The 24,049-nt window shown below is 36.3% G+C and overlaps 1 long non-coding RNA gene across 1 annotated transcript; it reads left to right on the forward strand.

The window, feature by feature from the left end:
- The first annotated feature begins 17,952 nt into the window (after window positions 1–17,952).
- Window positions 17,953–21,037, forward strand: LOC308186194. Its single transcript, XR_013943959.1, has 3 exons — window positions 17,953–18,006; window positions 18,091–18,200; window positions 20,008–21,037. It is a non-coding gene; the product is annotated as an uncharacterized lncRNA (long non-coding RNA).
- The last annotated feature ends 3,012 nt before the right edge of the window (window positions 21,038–24,049 follow it).

Here is a 24,049-nt window from a genome sequence, read left to right on the forward strand (position 1 = left end):
GTGTTGCTGGCATCAATACCATGCTTGGCTCCTGGTCTTGCCTACCCAGCAGCTGATCCTGCTGGTCTCTCCTTGAGTCTTCCCATGCAAGGTGGAACCTCCCTGTTTTATTTTCCAGGGTGTATTCATTGCTGAAAGGGATATTTCAGTAATTTTTGTGCAAACTGGAAAGGTCAGAAATCCATGAAAAGTAGCATGTCTCAGATCTCATTTCCATTATTTCTCCTTTATTGAATTTTTCTCTTGCCCTTTCATCCTGTAGCAGAATATGTTCATTTATTTTTTGGAAGACTTAGAATCTTGAATTTGAAAGTTACTTTAATCTCTAAAGTTGTATATACTTGCTTGGCTTTGAAATGTTAGCATAAATTTTAAGAAATAAAAATTTCTCATTCTGTGAGATTTATCATGAGCAGATCAGGTGCTTATCTAACGGGCTGTTTCTCTTTCAAGAGAACTTCAGACGCTCAGATTAACAATTGCATCCTAAGGATAGTACTCAAAAGCTGATGTCTGTGTGTTTTCTTTGGTTGCTTGAGGCTGTACATTTTTCCTCTCGGTCAGGATAAATGCATAGTATAGTGAAAAAATCTGTGCTTACTTCAGACCTGCAAGCTATACAGAAGTTTTTTGCTTTGTGTTGGTAGAATTGCAGTTTTTCTGTATGCTGTTTCTCTTCATTAGAAGAAGAAAAAGTCTTGTCATTTTTTTAGTGACAAATTGGTTTCTCACTAAATAGTACAGACATGCCTGAAGGAGCAGATTTCCTTCTAGTGGGCTAAGGCTGAAAGTGAGGAACAAGCTACAATCTAAAGCATTTTTGTACTGGTGTTTGTTGACAAACTAGAGCATGGAATATTAGGATGATAATATTTCCTCAACTTTACAAAGTACTTTGAATTCTAAGACTGAAACTCATCACAGAAATCAACCATAATGTCTCATAAGGCTCTTCCTCTCAGAGTCTGTATGCTCTACTATTTTCTAATTACTACTTTTTACACAGAGCAGATCAAGGCCAATTAACTCTTCTGGGAGGGTAACAAGGGTAGTAATGCTATTGCTAAATTTTTGACATTTTAAAGAATTGTTTAAATTATAATTATTGCTATTATTTATTACTCTGGTATTTTAAACCATCATATTCTTTACCTATCAAGCACGCAGGTTGAATTGTGTTGGCCTGAAAGAGTTCATAGGAATCTAGTATGGTTACAGAGAAACATCAAGTATATGGGATATGCAAAAATCCTGTATAATATAAAACCAATTTTGTCTTTGCAATTAAATATGGTTCAGGAGAAACTATTCTGAAATATAAAATATTAAATAAAGAAGAGTATTAGTTCTTCACCTTCTCTGAACCTCCCCTTCTCTCCTCAAATGTCAAAAAAAGCGATGTAGATATATTTTTGTTTTTCCTTAGGCATTAAGTTGATTTATTTCTCCTGCATTTCTTATGAATACTTATTTCACTGAAAATTGATCAGAATGGATTACTGCTTGTACTCAAGCAATTTAAATCTTTAATTTCTCAGGATATATGAATTATATGTATTTTTAAATTTTAATTTTAATGTTCTTTGTTTTTTTTCTTTTCAATTATTTTCATTCCTGAATAATTGTATCTGAAAATGTTGTCCCAATTATCTTGATCTAGATTAAATTTCTTTATATTTTGTAGATCCTCCTCTCATATATATTGATACAAAATGTAAATTTATAAAGCAACTTTTTTTTTTCTAGACAGAATATCCTTGCATTATAATTGTATATTACCATTGACAGGTTGCTGTAAAGTTCTTACATCATCAGATATGTTTTAGTGACTCAGAAGTTCCAGAATAGTCCTGAAATTGTTCAATAAAATCACAATGAATTTAAGTATGCAAGATCCTAGAATTAAGTCTTTTATATGGTCACATTAAAAAACAAAACAAAACAAAGAACAACAACAACAGAAAAAAACACCCTTAATCTGAGAATGAGATTCTTATTTAATGCTTATATCCCTTTAAAACATTTTAACAAATTAATTGGTTTTGAGGTATCTGTAGAGGAATTAATGCTCATCCTAATGCGTCTTAATAGTGTAATTCCTGTCCAAATAATGTAAAGAGGCTTAAAAAGAGAATTAGACCTAACAGTTGCAGAAAATAAGCCCTTCTTGTGCAAACACACTAGGAAAACGCAGACATACACAGTGTGCTTGTAGAAATGTCTAGCTTCACCAAACTACTTTGAACCTCAGAGGAATGAGTCCCTTTCCTGACAGTACACTCTGCTGATTTCAAAAGAACATGTTGCTTCAGCCAGGAAATGCTTTAAATCAGATTCAGACTCAGCAAAATGAAGCAACTGGTAATAATTAACAGGTTAAAAGATGTCCAAAAGCACTTCTCTTAAGACATCAGAATGATTTGCTTTTAGCCAGAAGGGCTGCATGCAGCTTAATCACAGACAACCCACAGGATATTAATAGCATATTACTGATCTGTTAATCTCAGAGTTTTTATTAGTGTCTTTTTTGGGGGGGATTTATGCTATCTCTGTTCATAATGCAGGCACTTTAGACTGAATTAATTTGATTAACACCAGATTCATCCCTTTCCTGTAACTTCTGTAGTTACTCTGGCAAGCATAGTTGGTAGCTTTATGTTCTAGTTGCTCAGTTTTGGCAATGCAAGTGACAAGAAAGAGCAATGGTATATTGGTTAAGAGACTTACATGCTCCTATGCACTGTACCAGAGTAGTAAAACTACTAGTAGTAAAAAAAATGTGGTATGAAAAAAGTAGTAAAAAAGTAGTAGTTGCATTGCACCAGGGTATGTTTGGGTTGAATGTTAGGAAAGATTTCCTCACTGAAAAGGTTGTGAGGCATTGGAACAGGCTGCCCAGGGAAGTAGTTGAGTCACCTGAGGTATTCAAAAGATGTGTAGATGACCTTGGAGGTCTTTTCCGATCTAAGTGATTCTACAATGAGTCTATGATTCTGTGATGAAAATGGCAGCATCTTTGCCTGACAAGATCTGACAATCTGGGTCCTACGTGCTGGACAGGGTCAACCCACCACACCTCTGTACAGAGAATTGTTGAGTTTCTCTTAACAAAACCTTGTTATTAAAGAAACTACTAAATTTTTTTTGTTTGTTTCCTATTTTACTTACATTAAGTTTCCATAATATATTCCCAGTTGTAGCAATTATTTTTTGTCTGCTTTTTAAAATGTCTTCAAACCTTTAAAGGAAATCTCATTGAAATGGGTTTCATATCTGTTGCCTCTGTGTCATCTTTTTGTCCAGAAAGAGAGCGAAGTAAGGAAAAGGATATAATTCATAGATCATTGCTTTCTTTAATAGAAGCAATAAACATGGAAGTCTGATAACCTTTATAATCATTGTTGTTTATAATGAGGAATTAATATATTTGTCAGAAATTTGCATTTTATTTAAAAGATTGCAATGTTATTATTGTTCATTTAATTGCAATCCTTAAGTCAAGCTTTTATTATTTATTTATGTATTTATTTTTCCATCTAGGGTCTGATTCTGTGAAGTATTGAGAGCCTCTCATGTCCTCTAGTGTAGCAGCAGGTAGTCTTTGTGAATGCAGACTGGGAATAAATGTTCTGAAAATGCAATTGGGCTGTATAACAAATCTGCTCTTTCTGATCTTCAGAAGAGCTGAAGCATCTCATGTAGGAACTACATTTTTATTCAAGTGATCAGTTCCCAGAGCTTTGGGAAATCTGGCAACCGGATTATTTCAGAAAGTTGCAACTAAACCTGCTAACTGTTCCCACATATATAAATATGTATAACTACTGACTTCCCTAGAGATAGAAGTCAGGAACAATAAACAGTGTAGAAGTTTTCAGTTACTTCACTCTGACTTTAAAACTCCACAATTTAGTGTTAAATGTGAATTGTAAACTATTGTCAGCAGCTTCAGAAAATATGGGTAAAGAACAAAAATTCTGCCTTGACCTCTTTGTGCTTCAAAGAAAGGCATAAAGCAATAAGATAGGGGTAAATGTATGTAGTAACCTAGCATAGCATTTTTTAATTTTATTTTATTTTACTGCAAGACTGGAGATTATTACATTTAATACTTGAGAGAACATCAAGCACCTGATCAACATACTTTCTTCCTTGCATGAAGAAATACAAGTTTCAAAGGACTTACACATATGTAACCATTCTGTTCTAAAACCCAGTAGGTCAATGAAGCTTCTCTCATCTCATTATCTTGATTATTGTCTATATTCAAGAACTATTTGGTAGGCTATACTTTTAATTAGAAAGCATATGTCAACCACAGAAAGAACAGAAATCTTGTTATCTTGTGATGTTCTGGGCACATGCAATATGCATGATGCATTTACGGGGTGTTTCATTTGTTGATGGTCCACGAACTATAATTTGTGTTTTAGACAATTGCAAGTTGGAATAATTGTGGAAATTATGGTAAGCTAATAGGGAAAAATGGCAATGCACAATAAATTATAAATAATTTAAACAGCTTTGCTTGAAGTAGCCTTTCTGGAGCTGCAGATGTTTACTGCTTCTGCCAAAACAGAAGTTTTATCCATTAAAAAATAAATAAATAAATAAATACATGCAGAGGCTCTTTTAAGGACTAAATTCTTTGAACATTCCTCTTTAGGACAGTGCAATAACAAGAAATGGACAACATGAAGTAACTGGTGTAAATTAAGCTTTTAATACTCCATTAAATGTTTTTGAGGAGAGCCTAATATAGCCCAGAAGAAAATTAGGTGGTTTAGATGACGCCCCTGCTGTGCAACCCTCTAACCTCAATTCTAAATCTAAATTTTGTTTTATAATGTAGATGCAACTCAGAAGCAGGAGAAAAGAGAATAACACAGTAGTTGATAGGCACTGAAAGTAGAACACTGGCTTCCTGCTTCTGCCCTCTAGCATCTGCAAAAAAATGTGTTGTTACCTTCAGATTCTTTTCATGTTTTCCTCTATATATTTTATATATAAAAAATATATATTTTTCACTGGAATTTCATTGAAACCATAATACTGTCCCTGCACATAAGCCTTGTGCTCTTTATTACACAGTTTACATGCTATTCAGTGTTGAAAATGGGCTAATCCAGGAACGTCTGGCCATACAGAGAACCGTGTCTGAGTGCACAGACTTGGAAAACTGTTTTTGCTCTCCTGTTATTTCTAGGATAGCTATTGTTGAATACACTGTAGGGGAATCCTAAAAGCCATCAAAGACATTAGCAGACAGCTGAGTCTTTTGTAGATTAGTCTCTGGTAATATTGAGTATTTACAGTTTTCACTACTCTCAGTAACTGTAGAGAATATACAGTGACATTAAAAATAAGACTGCTGGAGAACAAACTGATAGTTCTGCTATCTCCTCTGTTAACTTAGCTGCTTTAACTCATACTCCCTGTATACTGTCCTACTGCTTAAATGCTCTTTATAAGCTTTCTTCAGTGCATTTGAATGCAGTAAAGCCTAGGAACCAAGAGCAAATAAATCAGTAAGCAAGATTTAAATTCAGAAGTTTTTCAGCTTTCCTCTGTGGTGTCACATGGCAATTATAGTAAATTGTGATATTTAAGTGATTGTAGGTATTATAACACATATTTACAAAAACAAACAAAGCTTAAGCCCTCAGCAGATATTTCCACAGTTTTGAAATATACTGATCTTAAACAGTGAGTAGTATGGCCATGCAAATAGCAATAAAACAGACACTTCTAATATCTTCTGCTGTTTATTTAACAGCATGATCTCAGAAGACTATGTCATTTACCTTTCGTCAATATCAGATTACTTAGGGTAACACCCAAAAGAACTTGGTTTTGTCAAATTGACATCAATCTTTATAACATTTTCTATCTTTTGTTGGGGTATATAGTTTAGTAAAATATTCTCTTTTCAGTGCAATGGTATATGCTCTAAATCTCTTAGAAATAAATACCAGACCAAGAAAAAGAAGAATTAGTATACAAAGTTGGAGATGCTCTTGGGGTTTTTCCAGCTCATCAGATAATCTTAAATCAGTGAAGCATGTTATTCTCTCTTTTGTAGTCTTGGCACATACTAATGATGAAACTGAAAGATTGGCTTTCTCACTTTTTGCATAAACAGCAAAATATTATGAGGAGCACAAGAACAGATTATAGGATATGCAGCAGGGATTTATGTCTGTCCATGGGAACAGCAAAAATATGATACCACAAACAGACCTCCTTTCTGACTCCCCAGTCCATAACCAGATATCTACATTACACAGTCCAGGAAAATGAAAAAATGGAATTATCTGCCCAGGTGCATGAGGATAGGGGGTAGTCAAGCAGGTGGAACCAACCAACCAACAAACAAACAAACAACAAAAAAAAACAGGCTACAGTACTAACTTCTTGTTTTCCCCCACTGGTGAAGATAGTTGCAAGATGGGTGTCAACAAGCCCAGCCCATTACCATCCCAATTTTTTTCAAGAAAGCATCTACAAAAATTTAACCTGAATTTGAAATAAAACAAAGTGCCTTTGTTAAGAGCGACATTCATGATGAAGTAGAGTCATGAGCATTATTAAATTCTTCTTGCTCAATAAAACTGTTTTCAGAGAGTGACTAAAATACTGATTTTATTTATTTATCTACGCAATGCATAACATGATAGCAGGATGTCATGAGGATTTTCAAAGACTGCAATAAATGCAAGCCATATGTACTACTTAAAATTATTTTATTGCTTAGACTTTTTTTGTGGACCAGTATCCAAACTTTGAAAAATAGGGATGCCACATCAATTCTGACATCTTATATGTTCAGACCTATTAAAATACATTTTAAAAAATATTATTGTCCACATCAATAATGTAGTATGTTTTGAATAAATCTGGTACTACATTATCATCCCTTTACTCATTCTAGTGAATAGGTATGACCTAAACTGTATGCTGTTGTCTCATCTATTTACACCTACATCAAAAATGAAGTGCAACTTTTTCATGGGATTTTTTTCTGGCTTGTGGAGCTGTTACAGTAAATACTCAAAGCATAAACCAAGTATGAAAACATAAATCAAGCTGACGTCAACCAAACATGAAAACATAAATCAAACTGACATGAGTTAAATTACAATACACATACATGCAGACTTAAACTTTTTGTAACACTTCACTGTTCTTTTCTAAATAAAGGGAATTAAGAGACATGGCAGAATAGAAAATTTCATTAGGCTGAAGTCTGGAAAGCTTGTATAGGTTTTTTCCTATGGTATTTTCTACCCACAAGTACATTAAAAAAACAAACAAACAAACAAACAAAAAAACACACACACATACACACACACACACACACACACACAAAACTAATAGGCAGTAGCTCCAAGTCTTCCTATACTCCTTCTTTATCTGAATGACATATTCTTTCATACGTGCACAGATTTTATAAATGTCTAAATGATAACCTGTCTTTCACAGTGTATACCCTAGTAGCCAAAAGGATGTACTCTACCCTGGGCAGCATCAGGCACAACATTGCTATCTAGGTGAGGGAAGGGATTGTCCTGCTCTGCTCTGCATTGGCACAGCCTCACCTTGAGTACTGTGTGCAGTTCTGGGTGCCACAATATAAGAAGGACATAAAACTATTAGACAGCATCCAGAGGAGGGCTACAAAGATGGTGTAGGATCTAGAGGGGAAGAGGAATGAGGAATAGCTGAGGTCTTTTGGTTTGTTCAGCCCTGAGCAGAGCAGGCTGAGGGGAGCCCTCATGACAGCCCGCAGCTCCCTCATGAGGGGATCGGAGGGGCAAGAAGTGAGCTTTGCTCTCTGGGGACAGCGACAGGACCCGAGGGAATGGCATGGAGCTGGGACAGGGGAGGGTCAGGCTGGGTGTTAGGGAAAGGTTCTGCACCCAGAGGGTGGTCGGGCACTGGGACAGGCTCCCCAGGGAAGCAGTCACAGCACTGAGCCTGCTGGAGTTCATGAAGCATTTGGACAACTGTACAAACTGTGTGGACCCAGGAGTTGGACTTGATGATCCTTGTGGGTCCCTTCCAATTTGGGATATTCTATGATTCTAAGATTCTATGATACCATAAGAATCCTTTCCTAATTTCCAACAATTAGGTTTGATTGTACTTCATATTTAAAAATTGAAAACCCTGTCAAACTCACTGAAGTTGTTTTTACTTCTAGTAATGCCATTATTGCAAAGAAAACATCTCTCTTAGATAAAACAACCAACCATTCTCTCTTCTGTTATTGTGAAAGTTTGTTTGGCACACTCCTTTCTGTGACATCATTTTTATTGTATGTTTCAGCTGTGCAAAGCATTTTAAGGGACTTCGTGTACATTTCTGTTCCTCCTTTATGTAGTGCGGTTACCTTACCAATTTACATTACAAAATCTTTGATGTGAAGACTGTCTCTTAGTATTCCTAATTTCAGTTGAAGCTATAATATAATTATATGGAATAGTCATATTTTTGGTCATCAGATTAATGGTAAAACTCAAATGGATTGTTCTTGAGTATTACTTACAATAAGATCCCAGGAAAATCATGTATGCAATGGGATTGTGGTCTTTTGATTGCTTAGTTTGTATGTTTGCATGAGGGACATGATCATAGGTGTTCTTTGCTGCAGCCTGTCTCTCGCAAGTATCTTTGCATTTAGCTAAGGGCTTACTGACTTAACAGAGTAATTTTATTTGGACTTAAACCCATGTATTTTTGCAAGTAGAGTGGAAGAATGTTTTTATCAGAATTTCATTGAGAACAAGACCTACATGTCTTGAAACATGCTTATCTACAGTACTACAGTAGAGTTAATTTTAGTAGATTTAAAACTATTTGTTTCGCTTTTACCTCAGTAAATCTTAATATATTTCTCCTGAAATGCTTTGCTTTTAAGCATTCTCCTAAGCTACCAATAGCTAGGCAAAGTACATCTTTCTGAAAATTTATGTGAACTATGTAGAAGCAAATTGAAAAAATACATGTATCAAATTATTTTAAATTGTTTTGTTTATCATAAGGATCTCATACTAAACACCACTTTCCACTTTAAAATACAAACAGGAGGAAAGAAATTATTTGAAGTGAAGGAGGACGTGAGCTAAATAAATGTGCACTGCAAGCATATTTTGGAGATGATTTTTGGTCATTAAAAACTATGGTATGGAAAAGTAGCAAAAAGCAACATGCAAAATGACACCTGCCATGTCTAAAAACTTGAATTAATATGGTAGATACTATGTGTACATAATAAAAGTCAGGCTTATCACAGAATCACAGAATGGGCAGGTTGGAAGGGACCTTTGAAGATCATCTAGTCCAACCGCCCTGCTGAGCAGGAGCACCTAGAGCACGTTGTGCAGGATGGCATCCAGGTGGGTTTTGAATATCTCCAGAGAAGGAGACTCCACAGCCTCTCTGGACAACCTGTTCCAATGCTCTGTCACCATCAGAGTAAACAAGAGTCCCCTCATATTGAGCCAGAACCTCCCGTGCTTCAGTTTGTGCCCGTTGCCTCTCGTCCTGTCACTGGGCACGACTGAAAAGAGACCGGCTCCATTCTCTCGACAGCCTTCCCTCAGATATTTATATTAATTAGATATTAATGAGGTCTCCCCTCAGTCTTCTCTCAGGCTAAACAGGCCCAGTTCTTTCAGCCTGTCCTAGTATGACAGGTGCTCCAGTACTCTAATCATCTTAGTGGCCCTCCTCTGAACTTGCTCCAGTATCTCTCTTGTACTGGGGAGCCTAGAACTGGACCCATTATCCCAATGCTATGCCATCTCTAACCCAGATATTTTTGCAAAAATGTTTATTTTCAGGTGCTTTTAGTTTTGCTTCACTTTGGTCTCTCCTTCATAATAAAAATAAAATTAAAAAAATCAAAAATAAGGTGTTTTCTATACCTCAGAATGCAGGCATGTCTGTTTTGCCCTGGCAATAGTTGGTTGCCATAAAGATCTAGCCTGTATACCTAAGTTGAAGTTTCCTGTTGCTTGGTAGCCTATATACTAGTGGAGTGGGGTTCTGTGGCAAGGTTTTGGTAGTGGGGAGCTGCAGGGATGGCCTCTGTGAGAAGAATCCAAAAGCTGCCCCATGTTACATAAGGGCCAGGTTCAACTAGCTACAGAGGGACCCACGGCTGGCCAGAGCCGAGCGAGGGTGCAGCTCTGGTTAGGCCTCTGGGAGAGCAGATTTAAGACAGGAGAAAAAAAACTTCTGCACAACAGCTGCTGGGAGAAGGGAGTGAGAACCAGCCCTGCAGGCACCAAGGTCAGTGCAGCAGGAGGGCAGGAGGTGCTCCAGGCACGCAGCACAAGTTCCCCTGCGGCCTGTGGAGAGGCCCCTGGTGGAGCAGGCTGTCCCCCTGCAGCCCATGGGTCCCACATGGAGCAGATCTCCACGCTGCAGCCCCCCCGTGGAGGAGCCCCCGGTGGAGCAGGTGGATGTGGCCTGGAGGAGGCTGCGGCCCATGGAGAGCCCCCGCAGGAGCAGGCCCCGGGCCGGAGCTGCAGCCCATGGAGAGGAGCCCACGCAGGAGCAGGGGGTCTGGGGGGAGCTGCCGCCCGTGGGGGACCCGTGCTGGAGCAGTTTGCTCCTGGGGGATGGATGGACCCCATGGTACGGAGCCATGTGGGAGCAGTTCTTGAAGAGCTGCTGCTTGTGGGCAGCCCCCGCAGGTTCAGTTCGGGAAGGACGGCATCCCGTGGGAGGGACCCCACGTGGAGCAGGGGCAGAGAGTGACTGTGAAGGAGATGAAGCATCATGGGATGACCGCAGCTCCCATTCCCTGTTCCCCATTTAATCTTGGCTTGGGAAACCTTTTGTGTCCCAGAATATTGCAGGAGTGCTAATCTGCTCAGACCCATTTAAGCCTGGCCTTAGTCCCTGCCCATCCTGACCCCATGGACTGATTTTCTGGCTTCACTTTGGACATCCATAGCCACCTTGGTCCTGTCTAGAGTCTGGGCTGTGTATGGTTATAGTCACAGCCACTGGGCCTGATTTTGGTCTGCAAACTGTCTTCACTTCTTGACCATGGACCTGTCTCACCACTGCAAATGTGCCTCTCTGCTGAACTCAGACACTACCTCCACGTTTGCCATGCTGGCTGTTTTATCGTGGTAAAAAAAAAATAAAATACCCCAAACCAATCACCTTATATAATTGTAATGTAAAGAGTATTACATCTCTCATGTCAGACTTTATTATCGTGGGGAAAAATTAAATAGATTCACCAGAAAATTTAGTTTCACTGTGTTTTTTGTTGCCATATGCAAAGTCAGTGTTCCATTGTGTATACTTACATTAGCGCACTCAGAAAAGATAGGAACGTACATAATGAGCTTTTATACACAGCAAGATATTCATTGTCTACAAATGTGGCAGAACTGGGCTCTTACATATTTAAATAGTAATTAAATTTACAAGAATGTTACATTGTATAAAGGATGTGTACAACACTGTCTGCATGTTCTATAGAACGTTGCTGATTGGACTCACAATAGGTACTGCATAAGATGCTGTGATGTTATCAAGAAGTTTGAAAAATGTCTTCCTAGAAGTGTAGTTCTGGCATATTGACTAGTGATGAATATCACTGTGTGCAGACTCATTACATACACTCTAAGCCTTTGCAGTATAATTTGAAATTCTGTGTCTTTTCTGTCTACTGTTCAGTTTGTTTCCTCCTTCAAACAGCTGTTGCATTAGTATAAGTTGTGAAAACTTTCACAGCAGTGATTATCTTACTCAGATAAAAGCACTAGAGATAACAAGTGCAATCACTTGCTAATCACTGTGTGGAGGAATGATGTGAGTGCGTACAGCCTTGCCTTAGGATAGGTGAGAAGCCAGTTAAGGGTTTGTAGGTAAAATCAGGGGACAGACCAACACAGGTGATGTGGTCAACATCTACTATAGCCTGCCTGATGAAGAAAGACAGTAGATGATACCTCATGATTGCACAGTGGGGTTTCATCCACTCTCATGCTTGCTACAAGTTTAGTATAGCTGAGTGGAAGAAATCTGGGAGATTTTTGGTGTTCTGGAGTGTGTTTCTGAAATAATGACAACTTCCTAATACGGGTAGCAGACAAGCTGAAGCTGAGGTGCTTTGGTGGACATTTTACTAGTGAGTATGGAAGAAGTGGCTGGGGTTGTAAGGACTGAGCACAGCCCTTGGTTGCAATGTTTACGACACTGTGAAGTTTAAAATGCTCAGAGACAGGAGCAAGACAAACACTTCAACTTTAACACGTAGAATGGAAATGAGAAAGAAAAAATAGGCATGAAAAGAAGAAAGAGCATAAAAGCAAGAAAATCTCAGTGTTTTTTCTATATGTGCTGTTTTACGTAAATCCTTCAGTGTTGTCAGCCAACAGTGGGAGAATGTCCTGCAGGCATGGGGCAAACATGTCCAGTTCCCAGCAATGTTCTACAGCAGATAACCACACAACAGGAATTCACTGAGACATCTCACACTCATAAGCTTCTAATCAGGGCTACATTTCTTTTTTATTTTTTCCATTTAACAAATGCAATCTGAACAAATTAAAACTAAGAGCAGGACCACATTATACTTATAAACAGTTTTTACACAAATGAAAAAAAGGAAAGAGTTTTTTCTCATGTCTTGTGTAAACAATTGCTTTAATACAGTTCTGTTATTTTTTACTGTAAATCCAGTTACCCCAATTAAAGTGCTATAATTGAGTTAATTATTTTATTAACTAAAATTTTGTATTCAAATTAGTTTTATTATACTATTAAATAAATATATATATCAATTATAATTGTTTAAAAATTTGTTAACAATACTTAATTCAAAGTAGCTCAAAATATCAATTAAAATGGCTGTTTTTTTTTTTTGTAAAATATTTTGTTAAGGCTATTAGCAATATTATAGGAATTGAATTGGTTGGATTGCCTCTTCTCATTAACTTTAGAATTTTATGAGTTATAACTGTCATGGGATCCTTATCCATATCATCTAAATACACTATTTAATGTACAGACATCCTAGTCTTCACCTTTGCTACAAGAAGGCACTTCATTTCTATCCAAGGTCATTTTAGAAGGTTAAAGTAGATTTTCACTATTTAGGAAATCACAGAACACAGATAATAATAATAATAATAATAATAGTAATAATAATAATAATAATAAACATTAATAATTGAGATTATTAATTCAGTTGAAGAGAATTGGTGTGTTAATTGTATCTTCCCACCATATGAAGACTCTATGGCAGGACAGCAGAGTTCAAGCTTTTCTTTGGAGAAAGAAAAAATGTTAATCACTGGATTTTTTAATAAAAATAATGCTTAAAAATGTAAATTAATGGAAAATGATTAGTGTTGACGCTAGATGACATATCATGTAGCCTTTAAGAATATCTTGCTTCTAAACCCCATCAGAACTCTCTGCAAGATTGAACGAAATAGTGAATCAGGGAGAATTTGTGAATTAATTTGCTGAGCATTTGAACTTCTGAGAAATGTTTGCATAAGAAGCTAGTGAAGAAAACTATGGTGCTTCCTGTAATGAAGTAACATCTCATCGGATTATTAGCGAGCTGAGCAAAAAACATTCAATGTTCATCCTAGAAAGAAATCATTAGCAGTGGCAATTTCAAAAGCAAAAAAAAAATTCATGATAATTTTTGAATTAAAGATGAGGCAGTCTGTGAAGGACTCCAGAGGAGCTAAGCATTATTAATTGATTCCAACCTATATACATGAAATTAAATAGTTAACAGAGTAATATAAATGATCCATTTAACAGTTCAGAAGTGAACCTAATGCTAGTTAAATAATTTTATTGAATCTCACACTGATGGAAAAATAATTTTAATAAAATATATTTTAGCATTTCCAGAAAGAAGCTTGGTATATGCATAAATGAAGAGTCAAGGTCAGCTAAGATTCTCAACTCTAATTTAAAATGTCAGTTCACTTGGAGGAAGAGAGATAAAATTACATTTTGTTTTGCTTCTCATTGGACAGGTAAACCTATTATAAACAAAGAATTCAAATCCAGGTTGAGATCCTGAATTAAATTTTTCATTGTGTTTAGATCCAAAGTTTTGGGCTGGAAATAAAGATATGGATTATGTTGAACTATTTCAGAACTGGTATCATGAAGGAAGCAAGGAAGGAAGGAAGGAAGGAAGGAAGAGAGAAAGAAAGTGAGAAAGAGAGAAATACTTTTTTTTTTTTTTTAATAAAAGAGAATTTGACTAAATATCACCTTTGTAGTGCATATTAAATGTTGATACAAAAAATATCCAGACAGCATTATTTTCTGCTGCACAAACTGCTTCCCCCCACAGAGGAAGGGATGATGCAGGTTAAGGATGGAACAGGTACTTGGAAGAACAGAAGAAAAAAAAAAAAAGGTATTAAGCAGAAAGACCACACTATGCACACCTCTTCTTTTCTTCTTTGATGTAAATTCTGGAGAGAATTTATATCAGTGCTATGAATTAACATTAATATCCTGTGACTTTAACCCGCAGAAGGAACAGCAGTCTTCCATCAGAGCAATGTAATCCATTTCTAGACATCCCTGCCTTCCTCACACAGGGAAATATATTTAAATTTAAATTGGATTTACATGTATAGTACTTATAGGTTCACAGTACTGTGCAAAAAAAGTATGATGTGGTAAACTGAATTTGACATAACTGAACTTGCCAGAAATATACTTTTTCCACTAAGTGTACTTTCTCCTCCTTTAATTTCCAAAAAACATACCACTAAGACCTCAGCTTTTACATGAATACCCATTTCTACAAAGAAACATGAAAGCATCAGACTGTTATCCACTAAGCTGCAAGCATATTTCTGAGCCAGAAAACTCAAAGCTAAGGCGAATCTTGTGTGACACTCACAACCTGATGCTTACTACAAGTAGCAGCCTGAATTCAGAGAAATTTGCATCTTACAATTTCTTACCTGCTAGCATTGCTCAACTATGTTATTTATCACACACTCATATCCCAGCTGTGGTGGTTCTACCCAGCTGGGCATCTGAGCTCCCTCACAACTGCTCTCTCACTCCCCCTCCTCAAAGGGAAACATTTATCATCACAGGGAAACAGATTTAAGCATAGGGAGATTAGAAAAATCTATTACCTATTACTAACAAGCCAAAAAAGTGAGAAACAAAGAAAACAAACTAAAACACCTTCTCAACATCTACCTCATCTCCCTGAGTGGTGCAGGGGAATCCACAGGATGCTGTACTTTTCAGAAACTCACGAAGGGAAGTCAGTTTGTACCTTCTGCCCTCCTTCTGCACTGACCTGGGGGTCTGCAGGGCTGGTTCTCACTCCCCTCTCCCAGCAGCTGTTGTGCAGAAGGATTTTTTCCCTTTCTTAAATCTGCTCTCACAAAGGCCCAACCAGTGTTCCTTCCTGGCTTGGCTCTGGCCAGCCGTGGGTCCCTTTGGAGCCAGCTGAACCTGGCCCTTATGTAACATGGGACAGCTTCTGGGTTCTTCTCACAGAGGCCATCCCTGCAGCCCCCCACTACCAAAACCTTGCCACATAAACACAACATAGGCTTTGAGCAACCTGGTCTAGTGGAATATGTCTCTGCCCATGGCAGGGATGTTGGAACTAGATGGTTTTTAAGGTATCTTCCAACACAAACCATTCTATGATTATATGAATCTACATTTTTATGACAGTGTCAATGAGTAGAAAATGTTTGGTCTATGGAAGAAGTAATTTGTATTTGCTGTTGCTCAGCAGTGTGCCACTCTCCAGCACGGGGTAGAGCTAAGCTCAAAGCTTCAGGAGAAAGGCTGTTTGCTCAGTCAGGAAGCAGCCAGACTTAGCTGCTCCATAGGGAACAGCGAGCTATGAGCTGAGGGCAACCTGTGGGCAGGAGATGACAGTGTCCTCACCAACAAAGGGTGAAGTCCCTTGGCAGCTATAGCCAAAGAAATGTCCTTCATGGGAGATATACTGTCTGTTTGTGTGGAACTGAAGTCAGGGTTACTTGAAAAGCATCTGGCATCTCTCTGGGTAAACTTCACATTGCTTTTCTCACATGAACAGAATCCATATCGTAGTTAAAAGGTAAAGTCGTAATTTCAGTCCTGTTGTGAGGAGCTGCTGAAGCTGTGGATGTGTATACACACGGTTCTTTTTTGGCAGGCAATGACCAGTAGTGCTTTACAAAGCATAAAGAAACAAGTAAAAATGCCTTATGTCTTGGAAAAAAAGAGCACTCAATTTTTCCTTATTCCTCAGAAATACATCTCCATTTAATTTCCCCATTTCATTTTATTAAGGTAAAAACAGTGTTATTTAACCACTGAAATACTTCTGTTGTTTTTCAGGAAGTTTCTGGCAATATTCATATCAAGCTGCTTATAGGATTCTGATTCTGCAGCAGTAAAGACTTATGGCAGAGTAGGTAAAATATCGTATTTCTTTTTCAATAACAGGACTCCAGCGGGATTGCTCTACACAGATGTGTGTGATTTACACTGAGTGCCTGGCTCAGCTCCAGAGGAGTCCAGGCATGTGAGAACTGAAAGGAGCTCAGATTATGCCATTTGCCATGTTCAGCATCCAGCTGTGTCTGCAAAAGAGCAAATCATCACTAACTGCAGGAGTCAGACTCTGTGAGGGTAAGATCAGTGCAGGGTAAGATCTATAGTACTGCTGCTTCAATGCTACTTTTAAGGCTCTTCTGCAACACTTTCCCCACTCTCTGACATACACACAGGTTTCTAAGTCTACCCATTCTGTTCAAGGATTTTAAATTTCTCCATGAAAATATTCAATACTGATAAAAATGTTCACAATACAAGCTAAGCAATTTTACTTATAACTTTCAGAGAAGGACTCCACAATATTAACTGCTGATTCATTTTATGTAGAAGTAAGCTAAACCATTTACTGGAAATGACTGCTTGTGGAATTGGTTTTAATAGTCATTTAAATATAAAAAAATATAATTAACATGAGATTCATTAATGAAAAGGGTTCTATTTTTACATGGAGCTTTAAACATTTTTGCTCATCTTTCTTAGTAATGTACTTCTGTGTTAGCCTTTTGCCCTTTAATATATCGCTCTTTTCCAATTTCCAGGCATTTTAATATTCAGTCTGCAAGTTTTGCATTACTTAGGGAAATCAGGCAGTTGAGTTTCTTGCCTTCTAAGACTCTCATTTGTTACTGCTCTGGTTGTTGGTTCACTAAGCAGAATCTGGAAATGATCAGAGTTATACATACAGTAGGAATTTAAAGGCTTTTAGCAGACTGTGTTCAAATTACATTCAGTAATTATCAAATAAGAAATAGTGAAAAAAGAGCCATTTTTTTGTTTTGTTTCTTGACTTTTTGTAGATAATTTGAAACAATAACAACAAATAACATAACATAAATAACAAAAAGTTATAACTTAAAAAGAATTAGGAACTACTAAAATTTTTGATCTTCAGGCGAAGATCCTGTGTTCAGGAGCTACTCAGAATCTTAGATGACCAAGCTCTTCTGTGAATCCATGTATAATGAAAGTACACACACAAGTTTTTATTGTAATGGTTTGATTGATATATGTAGAATTCGTGCCCCCCCCCCCCCCCCCCCAATAGATGAAATCCTACAAGATCTTTGTGGCAAGAAACATAAATAAAATTGTTTGAGTTGTAGCCAGGAATTTAACTCCTCCATCAAAAACATTATGTTACATTTTTCATTTCCACTTTTAAAACCTAATCCTTCTGGTGTGCATGGTGTGTATGGCGCGTGGTTGCCAGAGCATGTGGAAGCACTTTACAGAAAAAAAACAAACTGAAATACTCACTCTGCTCTTTGCATGTTCTCTCTTTTTTCATATCTCCTCTTGCTCCCATTCTCCCTTATAAGTAGCTGAACTTCACTGGCAGTGTCTGAGGCAGGGTAGGTTGGAAGAAACCACAAACAGAGCTGCAATACTGCTGCAATATGGAGGGAAGGGATGGTGGGTAGTGGCAGAAGAGTGGTAGGCAGTATCTGGCCTTTGAAAAGCCACCTCCACTTTTTTTTTTTTTTCTTCTCTCTTCAGCAGTCTCATGGATTCTATGGTATTTTTTCTATCTTTGTGAACATTGTATCTCCCAGGCCCAAAGATATAACAAGGCATTTGAAAAGTTTGGACAGCTTGTCAAATGAAGGGTTAGTGATTAAAATATAAAACGCATGTATACATCAACAATAGAAATTCAGAAAAAACTTAATGTTTGTATTTGCAAGAATGTGGATGTAAGGATTTTCAAAGGTACTAGATTCTCAATATTTACGTACCTGATTTCAGACACTTTACAGGAACTGGTATTTAAAGAGTGCATATTTTATTGTGAAATCAAGTTTAAACAAAGTGTTATCTTGATTCTTTTATTTGTTAAATGGGCAACTGTCTATGGTAGCACTGGCTCAAGAAGTTATCTGGTCTGTGTTCTGTACTATTTGTTTCTTTTGCTACTTGAAAGACTGATGACAAGTCCTCATCTCCAGATATTTGTTGTAACGCTTGTTTGTAATGAAACACAGTTTTGAAGATGTTCCTAGAAAAATGGGTAGAGTATCAACATTCTGTTGTGTTGAAAGACATGAAATAAAGTAATCCTCTCTTTTCACTTGGATATATATGAGTGAGTCAGTGGAAGGAAAGAAGGAAAGATGGAAGGAAGGAAAATCATCATAATAGCAAACTTTTAAAATTGTGTATATATGTGAATCTGTCTGAAAATTAATATCATGAAATACCAGTGAATATGTTAAGATCATTTTGCTGTCCTTAATATTATAAATAATAAGAAAATTAATTTTGGTAGGTGAATTTATCTAGTTGCTGCAGCAATAAGTTATAAATAATAGAACACAGATTTGGCATTCCTGTACGAATTTATACTGAATTTGTGTCACTAGAAATTGTACCAAATATAGGATTAGATGCCTTTTAAATTCCTTTGTGAATCTTATATTTACTGAGAGCCCAGAAATGTCTGGTATTAGCATGCTGATTCAATCTGATGTTGTTTCACAGTCTTGTGTAAGTCAGCTAAGAAAAAAAAAAAAAAAAGGAGCTATTAATGTTTAGCAGGCACCTCTGTAAAGCAATTTACACAAGTAAATACTGTTGCTAACCTGTATGGCCAAGGTCTTTCTGTCCAAAAGCTAATACAATATGAAACAGTGTTTCTTTAGATGGTATGAAAATTTTAAGAAGGGAAATGTTCACCACTTAAAAGGTTGCTTAGGACAAAATAACTCAAAGTGACATTATTTATGGTTTAATTCACAGAAAAGCAAAATGTACTAATGAATTAAAATAACAGCTTTTGGTATTGACTGATACAGAACATCTAGTGGCTTGTTCCTCTATTTCCTGTAAAAGCCAAATGAAAACTCACATAGATTTTAACAAGTAATCTGCTGAGTGCTATAATGTACTCTAAAAGCTGAAGTTTATATAATTAATGTATTTTATATAGATTTTATATTAGTTTAAGAACATTAGTGATGTACAAGACACGATAGGATGAAATGCAATTAGCATGCTATTTTTTGGTGTTTAAAACTCATTCGAGTGCACCATTGGTGTCTATAGTTGGCCTATTTAGATAAACACATATTGGGAGTGATCACGGTCCAGAAATTAAAGAGGAACAAGGATTGGGTTGAGCTGAATATTATTGATGGGTCTGCAAGTCATTCATCTTGATTTTTAGATTTTTATACTTTATTTCCTACAGCCTCTATTTTTCAAGTAATTGAAACAGAAACAAGTTATGATTAGCTTTGGTAGAATATCTTAATAGTTTATTTGAACTCAGGGTGAGTAAGTTACACATTTTATTGTATTGTATTGTATTGTATTGTATTTTATTTTATTTATTTTATTTTATTTTTACATATATTTTTTGGACTTCAGTTAAATAGGCAACAGAAAATAATTTACCTTTCACATGTATCATTTCAGTATCTAGTCACAAAAATGGGAGTGTAAAAAGAAGTGGAAATGAAAGGAACAAGATGAAATGAGAGAAAAAGGAGAGGAAATGAGTGGAGCAAGAGCAAGAGATGCAGAACTGCTTCTACTTACAGCATGGCAAGAGAATGCTGCTTTAAGGAACTCATGAGATTATGGCCTGTGGTTCAAACCTTTAATTTAAGATTCCAGCTTTTTCAGCTTTAACCATGTTTTAGCACAATAACGTCTGTCTTATAAATGATGTAACTGGCAATTACAACTGCTGTGGTTTCAGTGGTGGTTTCAGTTCATGCTTCTTTGTAATTCATGTGGTTTCAGGACATGCTTCTGGAGGCTACAGAAATTACTTCTGTGAATTATTAATTAGGAAAATAATCTCATATTTTGTAAACTCTTATAGTATGTAAGAAATAGGTCAACGTAAGGTGATGAATGTGTAGAGCTTTTTTCTCCTGTAGTGACTATTAATGCTTTAGTGACCACTATTAGTTTACAGAGATCATCAAGCTTTCAGACAGTTGAAAAGTATTTCAAAATATTTTGTGCAGTTGTGTGCTCACCGGAAAGAATAATTACTTTTGAATTCGTTTATCATGTCAGTTTATTTATACCTTTAGACTAGGTAGGAAAACTGCTTGAGGGGTCTGAAAAATGCTAGATATTGTCCCCAGGATGGTGTACAATGGATTGAAACTGTTCCTTTTCAACTAGAAGGCCATTTTTCCCTTGATGCTTTACCATCTGTATCTGTGTGCTCACAGCTTTGTATATAGCATTTTCAGCAGTGCTATCTATCTACCATGATATCTATCCATGATACAAACTGGTAGTATCTATCATTTCTGTTATCTTATCATGCTGTGGATAAAATTAGCTATATATTTCAGAAAGTTCACACCAGGTCTTGCAGACCACACAGATATCTGCAAAGTAGTATGACAGAATGGAACAGCAGCTGGGTGAGATGCTGGTATGAACAATACCAGTCAGATCATTTTTATGAAGGCAATTGCAACTTTCTGGGAAAAAAAAAAGTAAAAAAAGAGTAAAACAATATTACTTTTGAATGCAAAATGATATTGTTTTGTTTTTCAAATGTTCTTTTTTTATAATTTTTTTTTTTTTTGGATGTAAAAATATACACTCCTTGGAGATAACAATTTTATATTCATGTCACATAGAAGGAAACTTATTGAAAGGACACAACATTCCATACTTTTATTGGTACACTGTGGACAACATTGGACATAGAAATTACTTTTTTTTTTTTTTTTTTTCTTTATAACAGAACAGGAGAGAAAGATACTGTCTTCTAAAATTTTCTTGAAGTTGAGGTGGTTAGTAAGTTTGAAAAACTTGCCACTCTAATTTTGTCTCTGGGTTCTTCAGTTAGATACTTGGTCTGCCTTGGGGTTCTCTGAATCTTCTCTGAATTTAAATAGAAGACCTGTGACTTGCCTATCTAGAGAGAGAATACAGCTAATGGAATGTTGGTTGTTGCTGCAGTATTTTAAAGATCCTAAAATTCAGTTGGTGTATACCACTTCAGCGGCAAGATGAATACTGTGATCTTAGCCTCGTGTGCTGTTTGGTAACTCAATCTATGCTTAAACTATTGTTTTACTCCAGTGCAGGCAGGATTACATAGCAATGATAGTGTCACATAGACTATTTTCACATTAAATAAAGTATATTAATTTACATACGTAAATAAGAAAAGAAATTACTCTGCAAGGAATTTCTGAGATGTTTTTGTGTTTTGTTTTGGAGGTTTTAGTGACAGGTATGGCAAATGCTGGGTGAATAAGTGCAAAACAATTTATGGGTCTTTGTACTGTTTCTGAAGAAATGACATTTTGTTAACAGCTAACAGTCAACATTTGTGTTTTTTTTTAAATTTATTTCCACAGAAATTCTCATAACTAGTTAGTTTGAAGCTCGTAATAATAAACAAAAGCAACAAAATTTTGGCTTCTAGACTAGACAACTAAAATAAATGCTATAAGAAAGGCAATATTCAACTCACATGATGGATCCAGTGAAATAATCAAAAAACTCATTTTCCTAGTGGTCTCAGATGCTGTGCTCCTAGTGGTCTCTCTTTCCTAAGTAAGAATTATCTTTCAGAAGTGTAAGCTAAGTGTTAAATTTGACTGCAATTTGTCACTGTAAACATATTTTTATTTTTAAAATTGAAGAAGTATTTTTTGATTATTTGTAATCTCTTTCCATTTTGATCACAGATGAAATCAGATTTCTTCTCAAGATAAATTATCCATAAAAATATCCTAAATCAGGATCTGAGAAAAAGATAGTTCTGAAATATAAATTAATTCTATAATAAGGAAGGTGTTAATTTAATCCATGCATCAGATTTTCCATTTTTTTTTTTTTTTACTGAAAACTAGGTTCACTGAATAGGTTCACTGAAACCTATTAAATAAATGTCAATAATATTTTAATATTATAGATAATTTACTTGAATATAGAAGGTGGGACAAAAATGGTTTATTTAAAAGAAAAAGAAAGCAAAAATATCTACCATTTTGACAAGTGATTGCTTGCATTCTTAAGGAAGAATAAAACTTGGTCAGCACAACTGGTGATTATAGTACCTGTTATGGAGTATGGAAAATAGTCAGGATTGATAAACTTGATGTGCATTTTTGCTAGCTGTCATTTAGTACAAGTGTTCTCAGGTTTGGTCTCAGCACTTTTTTAATCTCACACTTAACTCTTATCACAAGGTAAATAATAGGCTGCCTTAGAGCCCTCTCCATATTTCTCAGTTCTGCCACCTCTTGTCACCAATAGCTCACATCTGGAAAACCACCAATTACACCTCAGGGCGCATGGGTCACCCAGGAAAGTGCAGCAGTTGCAATCATGTAACAGTGCACTACAGGTAGAATAGAGTACATTATTTTTGTATTGGTTCTGGAAAACTGTACAAGATACCATATTTAAGATGTATATTTAACTTACCTGAGAACTCTTAATACCTTGCTTTGCCCACTGCTCCATGGGTCAGGTTCCAGCTGTAATGATCTGGCACTGAATGATAAGCTTACACATGTGACATGCATCAAATTGATACTTTGCTTAGAGCCGAGGAAAGAACTGGAGATACCACATTTAGAAAAGGCTGATATTTTCTGTTTTCAAATTGTCACACTCATATTTTTTGAAACACATATTCGATATGACAGGCAGAGAAAGTTTATTACTGATGTGAAGAGCTTTCTTCCCTTCACTTTGCTGTTTCACTGTGTAATAACCTTCTTATTTGTTAACCATTTTTTACTTCTTGTTCAGTGCTGAAGTGAGCTGCTGTGTTATATTCTTTAGCAGTTTATCGTGTTATCATTCATCCTTCCTTTTCATATAATTCCCGGTTCTTTGATTTTGAAGGCACTGTAAAAGCTGCTTCTTTACTCACTACCTTGGGTTTGGCAGAGGTTGAATTAAAAATAAAAACAAAACAGCTACACCTCTATAGCTAAAAAATATCTCTTAACCTCACAGGAATTACAACTTGTGAGTATCTTTAGACAGGTGTTATTTTAAATGTGTCCTCTTGTTCAAATTTTTCTTTTCAAAAAGTGTATTAAAAATAACCAAGAGTGAGTCTGAGTTCCTCACAATTACATTTGCCAGAAGGGTGTTTTCAGTATGAGTTATATGGGGTATATATTTAGCAAGTGAACCTCTATAAAATATAACAATAGATAGCAGTTGGTGTGTTACTGAGGATTTAGCAATTGTGGAAAAGCTGAGCTGGTGTTTGTTATGACACATATCTCTGTGCCTCAATTACAGAACTTTTCCTTCACCTGACATTAAAGTTTGTGAGCTTTCTGGGACAAGGGCTCTCCACACTTCATGACTGTATAGCTCTTTGCCCACTGTGGGATAATTCACATAAAGGTATTTATTTTCTATGTTTCTGGTATACAAAAGTGTAATATTTATTATATATTTAATATATTAAGATATGTGAATGTGTGCATGAGTGTATCATGCACTCGTT

Source organism: Anser brachyrhynchus (assembly GCF_964034855.1).
Source record: "Anser brachyrhynchus genome assembly, chromosome: Z".
Lineage (NCBI taxonomy): Eukaryota > Metazoa > Chordata > Aves > Anseriformes > Anatidae > Anser > Anser brachyrhynchus.